This window comes from Melanerpes formicivorus, unplaced genomic scaffold, assembly GCF_026170545.1.
Source record: "Melanerpes formicivorus ecotype bairdi unplaced genomic scaffold, bMelFor1.0.p_v2 SCAF_2, whole genome shotgun sequence".
NCBI classification, from domain to species: domain Eukaryota; kingdom Metazoa; phylum Chordata; class Aves; order Piciformes; family Picidae; genus Melanerpes; species Melanerpes formicivorus.
This window is the reverse complement of record NW_027142354.1, coordinates 37,605,157-37,628,666: the sequence shown is the minus strand read 5'-3', so window position 1 is coordinate 37,628,666 and position 23,510 is coordinate 37,605,157. Positions and strand designations below refer to the sequence as shown.

The window sequence follows — 23,510 nt, the reverse complement described above, 5'->3', positions numbered from 1 at the left end:
CTGCTGCTGTGCTGGTTTTTCCCTGTCAATAGCACCAAGCCTTGGGAAGCTGGACAGGAGTGCAGGGTGTAGAGCAGTTAGACACACACACACACGGAAAGCCAGATTGAAAGTGAATGGAACAGACAGGCAACCAGGACCACGCAAATTCAAGCTTTGCCAAAACAAACTGAAGAGGTGCCCTAGAGTTGGCCTTGCCCCAACAAGCTGTCTGGCTCTTTTCCTTACTACAATGCTACAGTCAGGTCTTAACTAGCACAGTAAAAAACAACTTCACAACAGCCTAACTGCTCTGCAAGGCAAACTGTAAAATAAAGGGGAAGAAAGAAAGAGAAGGAGAATGTGCACCTCCAGGAAAGACCAAGCCAGCATAGTCTGAATCTGCTTTTCCACCAACTCCCAGCAGGACCTGGTTCAGCATCAAGGCAAAACATCAGCCACGTGGGCTGGCAGAGAGGCGGGGGATTCCGGGAACAGCTGCACCCATGGGCAAACATCTTTCCACTGCAGAGGTGCTCAGAACAAACACACCAAAGGCCTCCCTGTCTCTAAGCAGGTTCCTTAGGATCAGACAGTACTGTTGTGCTTTCTATCCCAGAGCTACCAACTATGCTACCTGCCATCTTATCCCCACCTATCTGGAAAAGATACCAGGATTTGAAATCTACCCTCATGATCTGAGAATTTACAGAGACACTGAAATACTCACAGTGCCTCCAGGCAACTTTCCCTCAAACAAAGACTTACAGATCCAAAATGACAACGTGTCCAAACATTTCTGGTCGCCTGTCTCCGAATCAGCTTTCCCCTGTCAGCATCCAGCAGCATCTGGTCAACAGTTTCTGAAACATGAGAAAGGAAACTTGGTGTCAGGCTCCTATTAGCACATCACATGGAGACAGCCAGGCATGCTCAGAGCAACCCACAACCAGGTGCCAAAGCAGGAGCTGGCAGCAAACTGGAGGACCATCAGGCTGCTAATGCTAGACCACTCTAATGAAATAATCTCCTTGTCCTTCACTGTGTCCCAGAAAGGAACTAACCTCTGAAAGGCAAGTGTTTTTTCTAAGTGACTCCAGGCTTCCCCATCTGCACCCCTGTCCAACATCAGGAATCCAGTCTGTTATTCTACTCCAACAACCTTGATACACCAATCTAATTTTCTTTTCCAGACTTCCCTGCACTGAACAGGGCAGTCAAGCCCTCCTTGCCTACAGTACCTGAGCATCCTTTGTGACAGCAGAGATAAAATCCCAACTCAACTCACTATACCTCCGTTCAGAAAGAAGCAGATACTCTCTGCTTTGGAGCACATGGTCTGTCTGTTCTGCAGAAATGGACATAGGTAATATCCAGAAATAGAAGGCACTAATTCTGCTCACCACACTATTCAAAAGCCTCTCTCTGAAGAAGCTTGCTGTCAAGTCCACATTCTGACTACCCTGGAGAAGCTCAGCTTTACCCTGGAGCTACAGCAGGAGTTAGGTCTTCCGCTATTCTAATTAGCACTGTAATACAATAGGAAACTTAACCTCCTGTTTCCTTTTATCTACCCCTTCCATCTCTCATCAATAACATTCCTTAACATTTACAGTCCTCTTTCCTAGCAGGCTATCATCTGTAGTAGCTCCAGTTCTACTGTCTTGCAGCTACTACCCACAGTAGTTCCAGTCTTATTTCTAAACTTACTGACAGTTACAGCTTCACTAGAATGGCTCATTGAGGGCTACGAGGCTTGAGCTCACATTGATCAGCATCAGCCATAATGACATCTTCTAGGCAAAAAGATATGAACACACAAAGGGTCAGAAGACTGCAGTGGAAACCTAACAATTTCCTTTGTTAATACCAAAAGCTGAGGACACCTTCACTCCCTCACAAAGACAAAACACACCTCTTTCCTCTTCACAGCAAAGGAGTGCAGTGACAGTGACTGAATGCAGCTGCACAGGCAGTACACAAGCTCAGCTCTAGCTGTTTTTATCAGAGAGCATCCCTTGGTGTAACATTCACCTGCAGAATAGCTATGTCCTCTTTGAGATCTGAGAAAGGCAAAACCTTTACTACACATAAGGAACAGATGAGATCTAGCACAGAACTGATTTTAAATGTTCTGTACAGGGCCCACAAAACTAACAGCCACTTGGCATGCATGCAAAGCATAATTTTATCTCCAATTAAGAGGTCCAGAGCATACAAAAAAAGGTCTAAAAGTAACACTCAAGACAAAACGAGAAAGCACCAAAGAAAAGGAAACAACATCTGTAAGCATCTACTATCTTCCTGATACTTGATAAGTCCCTTGAGGGCTGAGGTAGCTAATATTAAGCTTTGGTTCTAGGATGCACAGTTTCTTGCCTGCTTGCTGTTGCAGTTTTCCTCATCATCACCTTCTCTTGTGTTGCCTTTTCTGACCTTATAAAACAGTCTGCTTATCAGTGCTTAGGGTCAGCAGTCTCCCTTCTTCAACAGAAATATGGTGATTATATTGCAGAGAATGTGTCTTATTTCAGGCAGTGTCATCCTTCTAGCCATCTTAAAACCAGTACTTCTTTGGGGTTTTGGTCAGAAAGATGAACTTGTATGACAAGAAAAAAAATACATTCCATAACACAGTCACAGTCACACTTGTTTCTACTGCAACACTACAGAAACATTCATTACCTATCAGAGTCGCTGTATGCAAAAACCCCTAAAACAACAACAACAAAACCAACCCCACAACCACACCTCTGAATGCAACATCCACACATAAAAAGAGTTGATACTGTACTGTGTCACATATCTGGAACACCACAGCTAACCCAGAATTTTTTTGCTGTATGGGCCAACCTATACTCCAACTGCACATCCAATACTTGACATTGGCACACCTTGTTGTAGCAGGCAACACTGACCCTTCACTAGCCTCACAACAAGCAAAAGAAAGAGACATGTCCAGCTGCCTTCCTCTGCTTATGGGCAGAGGCAACCTTAGTCTCCACATGACTCAAGCTAGACTACATGAGAAGCTGCTGCAGTAAGCCTGATCAAGACAATTCATCAGCAAGATGGATAACTGCATCAACAGGTTTCATCCAGGACAAACAAGCTGTGTGAAGTTAAAAGCAGCACCTGTAGACTGTATGATGGAAAAGGACTGCAAGGTTATTAAAGGACACTTTAAAACTTAATGAGAGTGATCTTTTCATTCAGAGAAGTCATCTCAATTAAAGCACATTCAGATCCATTCTGCTGCTGGCTACTTTGAAGCTCATTTGAAAATAAAAGGATGACAGCTCCTACTGCAGAAACTCACATTTGAGTTCTGCCTGTATGTTAATGCAATAGCATTACAATGAGTCTTGGATTAAAATTGAGTTTCAGAAGGATTATTGCTCATTCCTGCCTTTCCGTACTAATTAACCTGGACTATTAGGCAGAATCCTCTATTCTGTGCATGGGAACAATTCCAAGAGCTATCAAGAAAAAGGGATCAGGCTAGCTGTTGAACAACAAACAGTCCATGTAACAAGCTCTACTTAACACCCAACATTTCCAAAGAAAATCAAATCCCTAGACTCTGTAGTCTGACATAGTTTGTGTTGAATGCAAATACCACCGGACATATCGTGTTTTGTCATCTCCACTGTGCCCTGTGAAAGCCTCTCAAAAGTAATCAGAATTGCACTTTTCTTACAGTCTTGCTCTTCCTTTCCACAACACAAAGATCTTGGTCTTCCTAATTCAGTTACACTCCATATCCTTAAATATACATTCTTTTATCTACTGTCTTTGCCATGTTAAGAGTCGTTTAGCTTCCCTAACTCTTCTTCTAAAAGCCAGGACAGATCAGCACTGCCCAAGAAACACCAACATTGCTAACACATAACTAGAATAGAATACGACAGCTGATTAACATCAGAAGAGGAATGGGACAGGAAGCAAAGGACCTGAATCCAATCCCCAGAAGGAATGTTAATGGAGAATAAAAATACCCAGGGGAGATTTTGACCAGGAAATGAACATTAACTTTCTAATGCATATAAAAGCATAGAACCACCCTCAATGGCTCTATCTTTGGGGGGGGGGGACAGGATGACTTCCAAGGGTCCCTTTCAGCCCAGTGCATTCTGTGATTCTGTGATCTGAAACTGCACAAGAAGAAGCTTGGAAAAGGTCATTTGTGAAGCTACCTTTAGTACTGACAGCTACATCATGGACCACTAACAGCTTCTCAGCTTCCAGAAATGCTGACACACCAGCAGCCTGTTTGATTTGTTAAGTTACCCTGTTGGTTTGATATCTTCAGTTTGTTCAGTGATCCTTTCAACTCTCACAAGGTGGTTTAGTCTACAAAACTCCAGTTTCTTCATCTTTGCACCTTGGGTTTCATGTCCTTACCCATTCTATGTTCTTACCTGTTCTTTTAAGATCTTCTACAGAAAGACTTTAGGAGCATGTTTCTCAGATATTTAAAGACATGTATACCAGGCCCTTAGAAAATAACTCATGGAGATTAGGAGAACACTTAAAAGTTCCTGAAAAGAATTGCCTGTCTGGGCCTTAGTAAAGATTTGTTAGAAAAAGCAGATCTTGATTCTCTAAGATGTATCTTGCAACAAGGTAGTAGATTATACAAGGGAAATTTGGGCAGGCACAACCTTAAATTTTCTCAAACATAAGCTAGGGAACAGCTACAGCAAGCAAATATTTGAAGAGAAGTGAAGGAGGAAGCAAGTAAACATTCCTATAGGAATTCCCTTCCCAGACCTCTGTCAGCTCCTGTAGAGTGTAAGAGAGGAAGAAAATGGGGGAAAAAATAAGCATACATTACTTTCCCAGAGCATAAAATCAAAAAGTATTTAATTAGGACATGGTAGGAACACCTTACATTTTTCAGACACTGAGAAGTGGACCTTCAGCCCCACGTTAGTACTCCCCAAGTCTCATACAACCCTAACAATTATCATCAGCAGCCCTCTTGTTTCAGCCTTTGGTTTCAGAACTTCTGGGGAAACTACAGTCTCCAGCTCCTCAGTGCTAGGGACCGAATGTCACTGAGCTCTCCCTCTGGCAGGGAATATAGCAGTGTTAAAGAATGCTCCATTAGTGCAAACTATAGCCTTGCCTCAATACAATCTCCAAAACATCACCTCTGTCCGAGCTGCAGCGATGCGCAGATGGCTAACACCATATGTGTTATCTACAAAGCCAGGCAATGGAGCACAGCACATTACCTGCATTATTTACGGAGGACAGATCAACAAGTTGTTGTAGTGACACAGGCTACAGAGCATCTGCAATGTTGAGGAGGCTTCAATTCCAGCCCTAACACTTGCAGGTGATGGCTAAAACAAAGTGCAAGAAATGAAATGACTGTTAACAGCAGCCAGCTTCTGAAATGCTATCACTGCAACCACACTGGTAGAGTAATTCACATGCCAGTTTTGTTCCCATAGAGCCTTCACCTGCAAGCAGAAAACACAAAATGTATTTACTAGATTTATCCTCTTCAACAAGAAAGAGAACTGACATCTGCAGTCATTTAGTAACCTCTTCCTTGGCCATAAGTTTAATATGTAAGTTGCCATACATACTGAGGCACACACTCGGGAGAGGCAGTAACTGCAAAACAGCATCAAAATGGAACAAATTTCTTTTGAGCTTGGAACAGCTGTAGAAAAGTCCAGCCCAAACCTGCTCAGCCATCTGAATCTTATGAAATATTGAGGACACAGTCTCAAGCTGCGCTAGGGGAGGTTTAGGCTGGATGTTAGGAAGAAGTTCTTCACAGAAAGAGTGATTGGCCCTTGGAATGTGCTGCCCAGGGAGGTGGTGGAGTCACCATCGCTGGAAGAGACTGGATGGGGTGCTTGGTGCCATGGTTTAGTTGATTGGATAGTGTTGGGTGATAGGCTGGACTCAGTGATCTCAGAGGTCTTTTCCAAGCTGGTTAATTCTATTCTATCGAACATTTTCAAAAGTTTCAAGATGTTGCTTTTGCTGCATACACAGCACACTAACCAGGTCTGCAGGCACTTTCATGGGCAAGCTGAGGAAGAGCCTTAAAATAACATTTCAGGAGTCCTCCATCTGCTCTAGATTAAAAAAAGAAAAACAAAAAGCCTAATTTATAGGGTGGATCAATCCACTTTAATTGAACACTATGGGTAAGAATGACCATGTTGTATAAAGGCTTGCAATGATCAATTCATCCATCCTCCAGCTACATGCACCACAACAGGTTCTTTCATTCCACGATCACGTGGCTGCAGCCAAACATGACATACTGTTCAGCAAGTAATAAAAAGGATCAGCTTTTTCCCCAAGGTCTTATCTACATACACACTGTACTAAATTAAACGGACTTAGAAAATAATGCAAGGCAGTACAACCCTCCTGGGTAAATGTGCTTAATTCAGTTTAAGAGCACTTAATGTTGAATCAACTTAAATAGATATAAAACACAAACTAAATCAAGGATGCCTATAAGAATGCTGCACTAATATAATCACAGCTGTTTCTAATCTGATTAAGTTAAACCAGTACAACTTCCCCGCAATGGCAATATCCTTACCAATATTGAGGTTAACCCTTTTTTTGCCTTTTTCTATTTCCAAAGAAGGTTTTGTTGGGTTTTCTTCCAAAAAAAAATCCAGGGACATCTCTCTCAGAATCAATATAAGCTAACCACACTACACAAGGTCTATTAAGGTATTAAAAGGTATTGATGATATGACTTCAAATAGGACTTGAAATATGTATCATCAAATATGTATCATCAAGTATTGATGATATGACTTCAGATATTACTTCAGATATGACTTCAAAGCTTTACTACTCTTGTGCCAGCCAAACATCATAGTGTGCAGACCAGCATGGTATAACATTTTCTGTGCTCTCCCCAAGCAAGAGGAGAAGGGTGAACACAAATACTTGTGCTGTACCCTGCTTTCCACACAAGTTTTGTTTGCTGATGCCCAACACACCCAGAGCAGTTTTGAAACTGGAAAGGCAATGCTCCCCGCTTGCTGGTTGCTAAGGGTATGTCTCATCAACAGCTTGCCTGAGCCAACTGGAGTGTGGAGTTAGAGCACATTTTCTAACTGACCCCAGGCGTAGTCTTACTACTGCCCATCTTCTACCAAAATACAAGGTTCTCTCACAAACTGTTGAATAAGCACATCCACAAACAAGTCTGAGGTCACAGACCAAACCTGCTACAAATTTGCACTAAACTCGCCCCTCATCTCCTCAGCTCCCATAGCATTTCCACTCAAAATGTATTTGTCAAGACTGAATTCCAGCAATCCAAGAATTACTGGGGTTTCCTTTTCCATCTCTCATTCAAAACTATCTGAATTGCCCCTCCTAAATATGAAGACTTAAGTTATTTTCATTCTTTTGGTACTCTCATTTTCACCTCCACCTGCTTCTTCAATTCAGTCACTCAGAGCTCACTCTGATCTTCCTTGCATCTGCTCCAGCAACAAAACCATCACCCTCTCCTCATTGCCACCTTCTACTGCCATCTTCGAGCTACCATATACAGAACTAACCTCCTCTTCAGTACTAGTTTTCCACATTCAGCACAGAAAGACAGTAGCAGGAATCTGCTCAGCGGTGCTTGCAGAGAACTAAGTCCCCTCATCAGCCTTGAGAAACCAAACTGTCACAACTCTGAACGAGGTGGCGAGCTGTCACTTCTGCTAAGTACCAGCAGCAGCCAAGAAATCAACCAGAGCTGGAAGTCCATTTAATTATTTTTTTGAAAGAGCATTTTTGAAGCCCTGATCACATGGCAACATGGACTGTCGGTACACACAAGAGTTCAGCTGCTAAGGGAAGCACATTTCCATGTATTCTCTTTTACAAGATTTAAATTTCAACTCTCTAAAGGCTGCAGGCATATTTTTGCAATAAACTGTATGGTCTTGAGTCTCAGATTCACCCTGGTAGCTTCTACCAATTACAAGGTTATGTGGCCCCACACAAACTCTAGGATTCGTGCTCACCATAAATACACACAATGAGGAAGGCAGGAACAATTTCCATTACATAAGTAAAGAAATTGAGGCACTAGGAGAAAACAACAGCTTTGTGCACTGTTCTTGCACAAAATTCCACACTAAAGAAACACAGAATTGGCTGTCCTAAGACAGGAACCACAGAAAATACAGCAAGACACAGTCTTATTTCTTGCACCTAAACCAAGACTCATCTGGGATAGAAAAGAGAAGGAAAGTGTGCATGAGGTAAACACCTACCTGAGAGCAATTGAGTTGAATAGCCTTAAATTCCTTATAAGTACAAATAAAGCAGTACCCCTGATCCAGCAGTAGAAGAACAATATTTGTACTATACTCAATTCTCTCTGCTGCTGGGGTTTAATCCCAGCAAGAATCGTTTTCGTTTAATTAGCTTTTCCCCAGCAGATGGTCAGATGTGAGAGGCAGAGAATGGTACAGGCTTAACTGTTGGGCGATTGTGCAGCTGCATCTGTAGCTGCACAGTTAAGCATGTCCCGAGTCCAGCTGTAGTTTGCACAACACAATCCACGTCTGCCATTAGCCAAATGTCAGCTTCCTCTTTCTCCAGGTTATGTGTCAGTCAGAGGCAGTACCCAAAGATGGGCAAAGAACCATCATGCAGTCTCACCACCATCCCTTCTCAGACAAAACCCTCAAATCTTCATCAACCAAGAGTCCCTCTTTCTTTTCAGTACCATGAAGTAAAACTACAGACTTCAGCATTGTGTGATGATGGCAGTGGTTCACTTTTCAACTGAGCCACCCAGTTCCCACTTCACAGTATCACAGTATAACTTAGGTTGGAAAGGACCTCGAGGATCATCGAGTCCAACCTATCAACACAGACCCCATGACTAGACCATGAGCAATAATAGCTCATTACAAACTGACAGCAAAACACAGTGCGACAGTGAGAGACACAAGTGGTTCTAGAAAAGAGAAAGGGGTTCAAGCCTTTTCACAGGGCTGATCACATTCTGCCATTATCCTGTCCCAGAGGTGACAACTGATGTTGCTGCTGACTCCTTTGCAAAGCAGGATTCCTAATAGGCACAGCCACCTCCCACTTAACCCAAGTCACAGCCACTGTCTGCTCTGGAGACTGCATCAAGTATTTCCCACCAACCTCCACTCAGCCTCTGCATCCAGGCACCTCATGGAGTGCTAAAGTACCCACACCTACACACTGGCAGTAGTCATCTCAACAGACCACAAAAGCAGAACAGGGAAAGGAGACTGTTTTCAAAACCATGCTTTGGGCCTAGCAGATTCAGAGCCTGAGTCAAGGGCAGGAACAGCGACAAAACTTATCTCAACTCTGTAAACAATAGAGAAGCATGGCTCCTAAAACAAAATGTAATCCTAGAGCATCTTCTCTCTTTTTTCTGGTGTGGCCCCATGGTTTATCTGCCTCAGTCTGTCTCATTTGGTTTGGGTTTGTTTGTTGTTAGGGGTTTTTTCCATAGGTTTTTGGGGTTTGTTTGTTTGGTGGTTTGCTTTTTAAACATTCTCTTAGTCTTCAGCATCACTGAACTACTGAGAGATTTTGTTCTGAGAGTTCTGTCACAGAAATACAATACAGTTTAGTTCACCTAGGAAAAAACAAACACATCCACCCACCTGTCTTTAATTGGTGAGCATAAAGCATACAGCTGACTAGTGCTATTCTCTTCCCATTCACCTGGATTATACTCAGTCCTTTTAATAGTAGGATCTTAACCACAGCAAAGGGGACCTACCACACACCTCCACCCCCTGCTCTACAGGCTGTACATGAGGAGGCTGTCCATCATCAGCAGTCACAGAATTAACTACCTGTCTTTCTGCATATGCTGTGTTGAACCTAAGCTCACCTTGCCCTCTTGTCAGGTGATAAGCACAGATGCCTCACTTGTGATGAAGGAGGGTTGCTTCAGCTCTTCCCTCAGAAACAACTCCTCAGGGCCTCTCATCAATGGTGTCCTTCCACATTTGTCATCATTGCTAGCACCAGTGCTGTTCTTCAGCTGAAGCAGAAATTGTCTCAGGGGGCAGTTGCAGCAAAGGCCTAGCGCTTCAGTTTTACCACAAGGTCAGCTTGTCCACTCACACTACATCCCCTACCTGAAATGCTCTTATAAAACTGAAATGCTTGGGGTTTACCACTTTGGGATAGCATAAACCTGTTAATTATTCTGAAGTTAAGGAAAACCATCTCTTCAGCAAAGAAGACAAGCTCTTCACCTTCAGAGGGCTTCTCACTGTAGACCCCCCCCATAAGTCAGCTTTCCACAGGTCTTCAGGGAACAAACTGGGAAGTAGAGCCAAAGGTGAAGTCACCTAATTTCAAAGAGACTCTAACTTGAAGCAGAGGATGATCAGCCCCAGATATCCTAAAGAAAAAAAAAACAAACTCATATTCCTGGTAACTTTTTTTTTAAAGTCAAGTGTCAGGCTAAACCACTCAAAGAGCTATCAGCTCACCACTCCTCTTAGGGCAAAGACCAAGGATGAATGCCAGTGTATAGGACAGGCAGATACTGCAAAGATTAAGTTTTTGTTCAGTCCTGACAGCAAGCTGCTTGTTCATGCTTTCAGCTTCATGCAGCTGCATGAGCTTAGCTCTACATAGTCTGTGACTCTGGGCTAAGGAATGTTTCAGCTGGAGAAACCCCACATCTGCCGCTGGCTTAAGGTGCCACAGGATCAGACCAAATCCCAGTTTGCTGTCCAAGGAAACCCTGCTTTCTGCGCCCTGTCCCACCAGGGGGAGATCTAGTTACTTGGTGAAGGTTACTGCTCTAACCAGAGGAACTCAATTCCCTACAAGAGGTGTTTAGGACTGGACAGAGAAGCACAGATATATGGATTCCTAGACAGTCCTGAAGGACAGCAGGGAAGCCTAACCAAGGAATTAGAACCTCTCTCTCCACAACACTCACTGGCAGGAAAGAAAAAAAACAAGAATTAGCCTCCCTTCCTCCTTAGCCAAGGACACATCCATTTCATTCTGGCTCCCTTACTCCCCAGCAATCAAAAAGTGACAGCACTAGTATTTAGTCCTAAAGGAGACCTCCATTTTTGCAGCCATAGCCTATACCACAGAACAAAGCTGAAACACCCAATGACTACACACACTTAAATGTTCTATCAATAACATTCCACCTAACACATTTTTAGGCTTAAATTATGCTACACCTCATGCCGCCACATGACACATTTTTTACTTTGGCACTTCACAACAGAGGGAGGAAAACGAAGATTCAGGGCAACACACTTTCTTGTCAACACCCAAGCCCTGAAAGTCAGGTATGGAGTCAATGACAACTAGCTCGAAATAAAACACACAGTTTACATGGAATCAAGAGAAGAGAGCCTAATGTGAGTAATTTCAAACCCCTTCACAATAGTAGGAGTCTTTTGCAGCAAGTAAGATTCTCCTAATCACCATCGTTGAGATCTACTTTGAAATGTGACACATTCTTCTTGAGAGGGGGTGGCACGAACCAGTCTGTTAACAGCAGCTCTGCAGCAACTGACCCAGAGACTCTGACAACCATTACAATGAAAAAAAATTGGTTTGTGTTAGGAGTATTAACAGATCATCTGTTCCAACCCCCACCACCACGGGCAGGGACACCTCCTACTTGCCCAGGTTACTCAGGGCCTCATCCAACCTGTCCTTGAACAATTCCAGGGTTGGAGCTGTCACAATTTCTCTGGGCAGCCTGTTCCAGTGCCTCACCAACCCTCAAGGTTAAGAATTTCCTCCTAATGTCTCATCTAAATCTAGCTTCTTCCAGTTTTATCCCTTGTCCTATCACTACATACCTTTCTAAAAAGTGCCTCTTTAGCCCTCCTGTAGGGCCCCTTAAGTACTGGAAGGCTGATATAAGGTCTCCCTGGACCCTTCTCTTCTTTAGGCTGAACAACTCCAACTCTCTCAGCCTGTCTTCACAGGAAAGGTGTTCCAGCCCTCTAATAACCCTTATGGACTTCCTTTGGACCCACTCTAACAGCTTCACATTCTTCTTGTGTTGGGTGCTCTAGAGCTGGACATGATACTCCAGGTGGGGTCTCAAGAGGAGAGCAGAAAGGGAGAATCACCTCCCTTAACCTGCTGGCTACCCATTCTTTTAATGTAGCCCAGGATACAGCTGGCTTTCTGGGCTCCAAGTGTACACATGCTGCCTTATGTCAACCTTCTCATCAACCAGTATCCCCAAATCCTTCTCCTTAGGACTGCTCTCTATCCATCCTCCACCCAGCCTGTCTTTGTGCTTGCAATTGTTCCAACCCCAGGGCAGGATATGGCACTTGGGTTTGTTGAACTTTATGAGGTTGGCATTGGCTTACATTTCAAGCCTGTCAAGGTTCCTTTGGATGGCATCCCTTCCCTTCAGCATGTTGAGTGCACCACAGAGCTTGGGGTTGTCAGCAAATGTGCTGAGGGTGCACTCAATCCCACTGCCTGTGCCACCAAGAAAGCTGTTAAATTGCACTGGTCCTGGTACTGACCCAAGGAACACCACTTGTCACTAGTTTTCACTTAGACATTGTGTCATTGACTACCACTCTTTGAGTGTGGTCATGCCAATTCCTTGCCCCCTCAAATGGTCTACTCATCAAATCCCTGTTTTTCCAGTTTAGAGACTGGAATGTTATGGGAGACAGTGTCAGCCACTTTACACAAGTCCAAGCAGATGATATCAGTTGTTTTTTCTTGTCCATCAGTAAAGCCAGAGCACTTCTGACAGTTCTTTCATGCTTGCTACTGTCTAAGGACAGCACCAAGGAAATCTTTTGCAGAAGAATAACTGTAATATGGAAATAACTAGCAGTCACAAAATTTCAGGCTGCTAGAAATTACCAGAAGGGCATTCAAGTCCTGAAGATCAATGGGTAACAAAGTGGACAGCCCAGGGTTTATCAAGCTCTTAGAAGATGCTCTTCTATTCTTTCCACAGGCTCTGCCTATGGGCTGCTCATACTGTCACTGCCAAGGAGACCATTTTTCTCCATACCAGGTAAATTAAAGACTTGCCTAAAGAAGACAAGGATGGCTTGATAGGGGCATAGAGAATTAGTGACCATATCTCAAAGACACCATCAAAGATGATGTCTTTGAGAAAGTCAGGGATCTCCAAATAATGTGTCTGCATTCTGATGGGCCACCCTTAACCAAGTTTCCCAACCTCATCTCTTGAAGTATCAGCCAGAAAAAGGAACCTTTTCTAGAATAAACTGGAGCAGTTCAGCTGCAGAGCATACATTTAAGAGCCCTTACCCACTGACTGCGGGAAACACTCCTGCCCAGGTCAAATCCCAGAGCCATTCCATCTCCAGGCAGATACCTCATGCACAGTTTGTACAGCACAGAGCTTGATGGCACTAGCCACTCAGTCCTCTACTGATTGCCAAGAGCATTCAGGGGGGACAACCCAACCTTAATTGGCCTTGTCGGTGTAAATTAAACCCTACAACACACCCAAGCAAACAGGCAGTTCCTTTGGAGGAGCAGGCATGAGTTATTTTGCTGCAGCTATAAAGGAAATTTTGTTGCTAGGACATGCCCCTGGAGTGACTGTGCTGCTCAGCTCTCCCGCTGCATTCCTGGGGTTGTTTAGCATGGATTCAGCTCCAGCATTTCCACAAGCGAGAAGTCTGAACCCTGAATGCCATCTGCAAGCACAGCCAGACTCCACCTCCTGCATGCCTGCAGGCCACCAGGTGTGGCCAGGAATGGCACAAGCTACACTCTAAACACACCTTTGATGTGGAGCTGAAAGCATGTAGCCAGAGGGCATGAACAGCACGCCGCCCGCCGCTGTGCTGACTCCCAGTGCAGGAATGCGGCTGCAACCACAGGCCAAGGAAGGCAAACACATTGCATTCCTTACCAGGCAGGGAAGGAAAACAAGCAGCAAGCCCACACACCCACCTCACTAACACTGGCCCAGCTCCACATGCACGCCAGCCCTGCCACTACCAGGACCCTAACAATAGCTTCAGCCTCAAACTCAATTGTGGACGGGACCTTGCGTTCTCCAGGCAACTTCTTGTGCCATGGGGCAGGAGAAACAAAGGCAGGCAGAGGAGTTATCAGCTGAGGTCAAGCTATGGAGAAGAGAAGATCTGACACCAGGGCTGGAAAGTAACCACCCTTCCAGGTCAGGAACAGCTCTGTTCAGTAGTCTAGGAAGGGAATTTCCCTTATTTTTCCTATAAGACAAGGGGCAAACAGAGCTTGACAAGTCTCAGTGGGGGCAGAGCTGAGTAAGAAGCCAACGTTGGGCATAAGGGGTGCTTGGAAGGATCTAAGCCTTCTTCCATACCCAGGAAACCACTCCACCTTAAGGGAAGCAGCTTCTCTGTGATGAAGGCACTTCCTCATTACCCCAAAATCCTTCTGTAAACACTAACCCCACTGCCCACAGAAACAGATCTGATGGTCTTCATTGCACGTTTTTCATCCCCCTACAACACTGACACCTGGCCACTTATATGATCAAAAGATGAGAGACTCAATACACAAAACATCAGGTAACTTCTGGCCTCAGAACCTCACTATTTTGAAGTTACTGACTGCATGTTATAGCCAGAAAAGCACCAGTCCTCCTTTATGTGGTGCTCCTGCAAATCTCCAAACTTTTTGAAGAATGCACAGTTCCCAAACACAGGATTACTTTGAAGGAAAGAAGATGAGAATGCACCAGGAGGTGAAGTTGTCAGCAGCAGTCTCAAACCCACAAAAGGAAGAGAAATGTACGTGAACCCTGTCCCCACCCTGTTCTGAACCTGCACTTTGTACCTGAACCTGCAACTGAACATCAACCTACTCCTAAAACCCCATTGCCTGGTGCTAAAGGCCAACGGTGAGATTTAAGTCAGTGCTCTCTCAGCACCATGCAGCAAAGCCAACACTGTCACAAGCACAGTAGCAAGAATATAGCCCACTTGAATCTACACTAACATTCCTGAGACTGCCAAAAAAAAAAAAGCTTCTATCTGTTGTGCCTCACTGAAAAGGTTCTGAATTTCAGCAATACACAGGGATGTCAGGAAGGAACAGGATTTCATAAGGCAAAAATGACAGAAAGTAGTTAACATGAACAGATACGGTAGAACACATAGTCCCTTCTCTTGCCAAGAAGCCCAGAGCACACACAGGGAGGAAGCCTGTGCTATCACTGCACAAAACAGTGTCAGCAAATTCAAAAAGCACTAAGAACTGAAACACTGTAATCTCTATAGAACCTGGAGGGGGAAAGGGCAGCCTAGCCACAAGCTCCAAAAAAATGCAGATGCATTTAGCAAGCTGCCCAAGCAGGGATGGTTTAAAGGCTGTGGCCTGCCTGCTCCACACCCCACACGTGCATTTCAAGGCCCTCACTGAGGGAAATGGTCGGGTGTTAGGTAACAAGAACAGACCAGATGAGGTCCAATAGACTTGCACAAGGCCTCAAGCTACCTATTCCCTTCCAAGCCAGTACGGTAAACTGCTAGAGTAGCTGCAGCACTGGGAAGAAAGAGGCATGAAAGGCCAGATTTACCAATAGATTTGTATTCAGAGATATAAATAGAAGCCTGGCAGGATTTACAAAAGCACACAAACAGATTAGGTGTCTAAATCATTGCATGCAGGAGACAGGGCTTCTGCACTTCTAACCACTCCATACCTCTCCAACCCCAGCCACCACAAGAAAGCCCATTTCAGGGAGGACGGAAGCCCCTGCTGCTCTACAGGTTGCCAAGGGCCATCTCTGTGTAATCCACTTCGACGGTGACAGCACCCAAACTCCCACAAGTCTCAACAGTGCAACCTGCAATAGCTGCAGCTCTCACAGAATGTAGGTCTGCCTGTTTCCTGGAATAGGTGCTGCCTCTTCAGCCTCTCCCTTCCCCCACTACATCTTTATTTTTCATAGACTTAATACTGTTTCAAGGTGCAACCCTCATCCTGCCACCGGTGGGCGGGTGAGTGGGGGAAAGGGGCCCTTTATAATTGTAGTGTTGCAATCTGCCAGCGCAGCCAGGCGGCCTGTTCCCGCCTGCACTGTATTAAATACCTTACAACTGATTACACCCCCATGGGGCATGATTAGCAGTCTTCAGAGAACAAAGTCTACTTTCATAGGAATAAGAACAGACACGTACTGCTAACCTACTACACAGCTGGGCAGGTGAGGAAACAGGGAAAAAAAGGAGGGGGGTGTGTGGGGGAAGAGTTAACTGTACAGCTAACTCTATTCTTTCCTTCCCTTCCCTATCCTAATGTCTCTGAGTTGAGATTTCCACTGCCCCAAATCGTTCCCTCCAGATCTACCCCAGAAGATTCAGGTAACGTAAGCTCATAAACCAACTACCACTTGTAGAAGTCAAGCAAAGTCCTAGCCTGGAGAGGTAAAGCCTTGAGGCAAGTGGATTGATCTTTGCTCTGGGTGACAGCAATTCCTTCACAGCAGTTCCCAGGAAAAGGGGAGGGTGAATTCCAATAGCAGCATCAAAAACAAGGAGAAGGAAGGAAAGCTCGAAATATGATCACATACCCACACCCCCTCTCCAACCTCTGTATATATCTGGAAAGCCTATATAAGTAACAGCAAAACATCTAATTCAACCAGAGGTTAACAACGCTCTAGAATCAGGTGGTTATCTTTTTTTGGTGGGGAGAGAATACAGCCAACAGGAGGAAAGCCCTCTCCATCTAAGACTGATAACAGGGATCCCCAAACATACACAGTCCATACGCATTGCCGCAACAAAGAACCAGCCTGATGGAAGCTTGTCCAATCTGACATGAAATGACCTACAACTCATAAGCAGGTGCCTTCCAAATCTTAAATGCCCACACAAACAGCCACGAACATATTTGTTGCTATCTGACCTCCATCTCAGCAATGCACAAAGAATCAAACAGACTGTACAGCCTTTCACCAAAAGTACTAAGAAAAAAAAGGGGGCAACTAGGCTCAAACAAGGCTAGGATGAGCCCTTCCAGCTACTCTCTCCAAAACTATGACAGAAGAGAACAAAGCAGGAAGCTCCAGGAAAATGGTCTTATTTCAGGGGGATGCCTGTGCAGCAGCTTCAACAAATTTAATAACAACCTTTCTAAATACATCATTTTGGAAGGAAGTCACCTGCTTTACCCAGAGACGTGGCTTTGTCCACGGTCCTGTGGATGCTCATGGTAGTCTGGAAGCATTTGTGCTCAGCTGATGCATCTAGAAGGGGGCACCTTGCTGACACATTCCACCCAGATTCTTATCCAACCCACCCAGGAAAGGATTTGTTGGAGACATCAACCCAGCTAAAAATGGTCTACTTATATGTGCTTTACCCAGCAGCTGGTCTTTCAGCCAGCACATAGGAGGTAGCTGAACTGTACTGTCTAGTCTCATTTGCCCAGCAAAATCTCTTTATTACAGAAAGACCTGAAGGCACCAACTGACTTTAGCATCTGACGAGCTCAGCATCGATGTAAAAGCATCAATACATTTAGAGTTATCAAACAGATTGTGCTTCCAGGGTTTGGACAAATGGGAGGTTTCACTATAAACACAAGATAGTCATTAGAAGCTCCAGGAAGTAATCTGAATTATCACAGCCACCACAAAAATAGTTTTACTATGGGAGTAAAAATTGCAAAGCTGTAATAAATCCAGCTGACATGGTAAAACTTTTTATGAAAGCTGAAAATGAATTGTGAAGCCCTAGATGGCCTTGCAAATAATTTGATTCTGCTATATGGGCTACCAAGAGGGAAGCTACTCTTCACGCTGTCAAAGAAAAAGAAGAGACAAAAACTCTATCATTCTTCATCTCCTAGGAGACAGAACTGACCTGCTTGAATTTTGTGTGTATTTATATACACATGTAAAATGCATGGAAATAATAAATAAACACCATTTTAAACCCACACAACTAACAATGACTGGTTTGGTACCACACCACGCTGGGCAGCTATCAACAGGCATCTGAGATCAAAATGGAGCACTGCAACCCAACACTCTCCTCTGGCTGCTGTACCCTCACACAAATACCCTGCACCCACCCCCGGCTCCCAGAGTAAATTGCCTTCTGCTGCAGAGAAGCACTCCTGCTATTCTGATATCTGTTTTTACCACCCTAACTTAGCCCCACACGGGCCTTCTGCAAACTGCTAATCCTCGATACACAGCTGTTTTTCAAACGCACAGGCATGAGCAAACCATAAACGATTTATGGCGCGTGGCAGGAGGACTCCTGGCTCCGTGTGTAGGCGGGGTTTTAGGACAAGATCATGCTTGGACTAATGTTTATATTGCAAGTTGTCAGTCAGGTAGTAAATCATCTCTAGAGCTGTATAGTAATACAGCTCTTCCCATCCCTATGGAGCTTTGATGACACTGAATTCTGTTATAGCCATTACAGATATACCTGGAGACCCATTTGCAAAGGCATCATCTAATCAAGGGAAAACAGATACACTTATAAGCAGACTCTACAGAAATCCTGCAGCCCAGAAAGGGTGAATTGCTTTCAGGAATCAGCCCAACCTGGTACAAGAAGCTTCACAAAAGCAATATTCTGTACTAGCCCTTCAAGAAACTGGACTGGGTGCCTACACAGGCATCTACTAACAGTGGATCACTAGCGAAATGCAGTTAGCGGAGAAAATCCTTCTCAAGAAAGCTTTTGTTTCCCAGCATTTATATTAGCATAGTAAAAGCAATGCTTAGGAACCCAATTCTGAAAGTTCAAGAAATGCATTTTGCATATTTCAGTGCATGAGATGCCTTCTGCTCAGAAAAAATCAGACCACTTAAAGGTACAATGTGAACTTGAAGTCCATATTCGAGAAAGGTTACTTAAAACAACCCTAATTTTAAACAACCTGGCATTTCACATTATCTTCTCCTCCTCCATTTGAAAGGGCTGTGCACACCATACACCAGGTACAGATCTCCCATAGGTAAAAGGGAAGGAGGAAGAGATCTCAACAACAACAAAAAGATAGATAAAAGCACATGAGAAAAAACAGTAGAATTAACAGCAATCCATTCCCAGTTATGTAAGATAGATAGACCAGGTTCCAAGCCGTCTCCCAAGAATATTTCAACCTTTTTATTGGGCAGCAGTAGAGTCCTCTGCCTAATGAATAGGATGAAATCTGATTTAGCAGACAATGAAGCAAGGTTTGTGCATTAAGACATACCCAGGTCTAAAAGCTGTTACCCTGAGTAGCACATGCTAAAACAATGGTCAAAAACCTTACTGCCACAACAATTATCTTATTATTATCCTGGGAAAATAACTTATATTCTTTTGAAACAATGTTATAAAGTAAAACTTGCCTAAGGCTTTTTACAAGCCTAAGTGCAATTCTCCAATAGAGGGGAATTAGAGAAATTACCTCATCCATCCCTTTGGATTTCAGAGCCATGCACACAGAATTTGTGCATGTTACACTAAGGCAGCTGGACAACTGAGGCTTTAAACATAAGAGTAAGAAAATTCGGATATGACTCCTACAATATTGCTAAAACCTGCTTTATCATAGTGCCAAAATACAAATATAGAACTCAACCTAGACACAGCAGTCACTGTGAGACTTTCAGTTCTGAATTTGCTGACCCCTAGAAATCAAAAATTGAAAGGTCTTTGTCACTAGTAGCTGCTCAGATCCTCTGTGCTAAAAAACAGGCTAAACTTTGCAGGAAATCTCACTTTCTAATCCTGGCCCACTTCACTTTCTCTGTATCACAAAACTTCTGTGAAAGTCACTAACTCTTTACTTACAACAGTTGTGCCCTATGTAATCCATTAAAAGGTTACAGTGTGCTCTGCAGTACCAGTTATCTCAGGGTTGGCATGACCTGTTCTCAGCTCTGAAAATCCTCCCCCACACTCTTTCTGTCAAGAGTTCCTCTAGTGTTTAGGCAAACGTTGCAAACAGTTTTTTGTATGTATTGCCATACCACTGCCACCTACCTTTATCAGCTTATCCATCCAACCCAGTTTATGTCTACTTGACCAAGCAGCACTGATGAGTCTCTTACTCCTCAACACAGATCAGACGCAAGCACAGAACACAGACTGTCTTTCCAAACACTAGTGTGTTGTGGCTCATGCTACAACATACTGGGTCTTATCTGAACAGCCTTAAAGACCTTCCTTTCAGCCACTGTCTGGACTAAAGTCCACCACAAGACTGCAACGTGGAAAGGCCAAACTCCACGCATTCTTTTCCTTCCTACAAGCAAAGGCAACAAGCACAGAGCACTTTTCCTTACAACATGAAAAGACAATACTTGCATGTCTTCACATTCATGAGTAAGACAAGCCTCACCTATGGACTGCACTATCATTCCAAGAGAACCCTGTTCTTCACCAGCTTAAAATCCTCAACTACCAGGCCTAATCTGAGAATCTGGAGTGCTTTATGGGTTTGGGTTTTTTGGTTTGTGGTTTGTTTTATTTTTTTTCCCTAATGGAGTTATCACAAAAATAAAGGTGAGCAGGCAACCTAACATAGCAAGTTAAGTATGATTCAATACCTGGCCTCTGACACAAGCCAACACAAGCTAGTTTAGAAGATGGAGCAAGAATCTTCAGTGGACAATCATGGAACAAACTGCCCTTCCTAAAAAACTTTTACTTAAGAGCTCGGATTATGTCTGAAAAATACACCTTCTAAAATGAGTTCTTTAGCTAAAGCAAGTCTGAACATTTCTACTCATAAGTGCTTGATCTTCTCTGAATCCCACTCAGCTCCTAGCCTCAGTGCTATTATGTGGTAGTGAATTTCCACAGATTAGACATCATGTGAAATACTTTAAAATTATTCTTCGGTTTGATGCCTATCAGTTTCACTGAATTACATTCACCTCAAATGAAGAACACGTTCCCTTTCCTTCACCTCTGCACAACAGTCTTCCTCAGGCTTGGCACCTAGCAATGCTGAAAAGCAGAGGAAAACTGAGCCCACCCAGATAATGCTTATTCTGCATTCCAACCATTGCAGTGCTGTTCTCATACTCCTACATGGCCTTCCACACCATTTCCTTCCTAAGCACAACTCCCAGGAGGATATTCCAAAGAGGCTGGCTCACATCATTCCAAATATGAGACAGCCTGCAAGCTGCTGCTCTTTGTCCCTCTCTGAGATGATTAGCAATAATACCATACATGAACATCCTCACGATGAAGAAAAATTTCTGAGTCTGGAAAAAGAAAAGGGAGCAAAAGGGAGAAAAGATTCAGCCAGATAAGGCATTATAGGGCATGGAAAGAGGCAAACAGCTCCTGAGAAGGGAAAAAAAAATGGGGATGTCTCAGAGTACCCACTTGCTTAAACAAAGTAGAGCCTGACTTGCACATGATAGCAATTTCTTCATGCCAGATTACACAGGACAGTGGATCACAAAGGGGTCATCTTCATTTTGAAGTCATGGAAGTGGAATACACTTTTCATCTCTCCTCGACTGAGCTTTACTAAAGCGTTCAACACCACAGTATCCAAGCATATTGCAGACACTTTTGGATTCTTCCTCAAATCCTCAGTAAGATGGCTGTTAATTGTACTTTGCAACCAAAGAATGAGGAGCAAAAACTGGTAACAACCTGAACATGTCCACACTACAAATCTGTGGCAGAAATTAGGCACCCTGAACTGCAGTTCAGAATTCTGACCGCAGGGTCATCCTTCCTCTCCAACGAGCTGTAAAGGTACTTTAGCAAAAAAGTGACAGTATACCTACTACAGTTGCAGGCCCAGCCAAGGTAGACCAATACAGAAGCCCTCAGGTAGGGGAACTTGCAGGGAAACAGGATGGACTATTTCGTGCCGGAAGGCATTAAGCCCTGTTCGTGTAGATTATGCACATAGTTCCTTTGCAGTCTTGGGCAAAATGAATTTCAGAGACAATTTATCTACCCACTTCCTACTGACTTGAAATACATACAACTAGCACAAATGTCACGAGCACTCACTCCATAGCTTGAGGCATCATACAAAATGGGCCTATCATCCAAACCAAAGCCTTCAAGTGATGCGATCAATGTACCCAGTGTCAAGACCTTAAATTTACTCAAAAAGCAACAAATAGAGCATCCAAGTAAATGGCTCTATTATGACAATTCCAGCTCCTGACACTAGTCTATTGACAACAGTCAATAGAGCAGAGCAGAGTCAAAAAGTTAAGCCAGACCCTCACTCCCTAGCAGAGCAAACTTACCCTCAATCTCTATCACATGCAGACACGTATGAGACTCCTACACCTTGTATTCCTCCCAGCAACATGAAAGGCAAAGGGTTATGAGCCACTACATCATTCTTGTCACACTGCGCTGTACAAGCTAAACACATGTTAACAAGTACACAACAGAACTAATGCCTCACAAACTAAGCTCCAGAACTCTTTCTCAGGACTATGCTGTAGATGTGGTGACACATGGAATCCTCAGAGTCCAGTTTTCAGTGGATCCTTCACAAAACATAGCAGATATTTTAAAAGGTTAGGGAGCTCACCTCCAGAAAAATCGTCACCCTCCAGGGCTCACCAGTATCAAGCCTGCTTGGAAACAACTACTCAAAAATACAGTCACATTTTACTGAAACTTGTTTATTCTGCTACTATTCAAAAAGCTGGGCTTTCTTCACCTTTTTAAAATGTCTTTTACATGCCAGTTGCCACCAATCCTTCCTCAAAACCAGTTTCAACACCATTCACACCAGTAGGCTGACCAAATCATTTGTTCCATCTCACTTTGTCCTGCTCTGGGACAGAAAGGAAGACAGACCTGCAAAGGACTATACCTCTTTCAAAGAGGCATGCCATTATGCCACATGACTGTACATAAGAGTGGATGGCAGAAGTAAGAATTCAGAGTTTAAAAGCTGCAAAGCAAGCAATTTAGCAGCAGCCAACAAATTACTTGAAACAGACTGGAAAAGAATGCAAGGTCATCTTTGTTTCAGAAGGCTGGTTTGAGGAGGCAGCAGGACTTGGCACACAACTCATCCCCCTGTTGAAGCAATGCCTTGTTAATAATAAAGATGAAGATAGCCACATGCTGTACTTTGGAACTCAAGTGGCCCTGCTCAAATGCATTCCCATGATTTCAAGAGTACTGGGTGTCTGTGAAGGAATGAAAAGCCAAAAGCTCCTGATACCATAGCTAAGACCTGCTAACTTAATTGCTGACTTAACATCCAGCAACTGAAAACACACAGCATGCAAAGCACTGTTGGGATGCATATGCTTTCTCCAGTAATTTACTAAGAAGCAAAGAAAAGAAAAAGGAGTTGTACTGAAAGTGAATTTACAAGTAACTGAAAGGTATGATCAAAGGACCTGCTGCTGGATGCTAAATAGCTGCCCCTCTCAACTGGATCTCAACAGTGAGTTCAGAAAAGGACAGAAAGACCAGCAACAGACTTTCACCACTGACTACAGGATCACATGAAATGGTGGAAAACACAATATGGTTGAAAAGCATTCAAACAGAACAGAGGATCACTAGAATTGCCCA

General features: G+C 43.7%; 1 protein-coding gene across 5 annotated transcripts in view; it reads right to left on the bottom strand.

Moving 5' to 3' along the window:
* The window catches only part of TJAP1 (tight junction associated protein 1), a 41,796-nt gene that overhangs the window by 16,622 nt on the left and 1,664 nt on the right, over positions 1-23,510 (bottom strand). For 3 of the 5 annotated variants that reach the window (XM_068156857.1, XM_068156897.1, XM_068156878.1), the window contains one exon: positions 748-842. The exons of 1 other annotated variant lie outside the window; for it this stretch is intronic. The gene's annotated coding sequence lies outside the window, so the exon portion shown is untranslated. Of the gene's footprint in view, positions 1-747; positions 843-5,219; positions 5,331-23,510 lie in introns of all 5 variants that reach the window. One more of the 5 variants, XM_068156868.1, reaches the window with a different exon arrangement.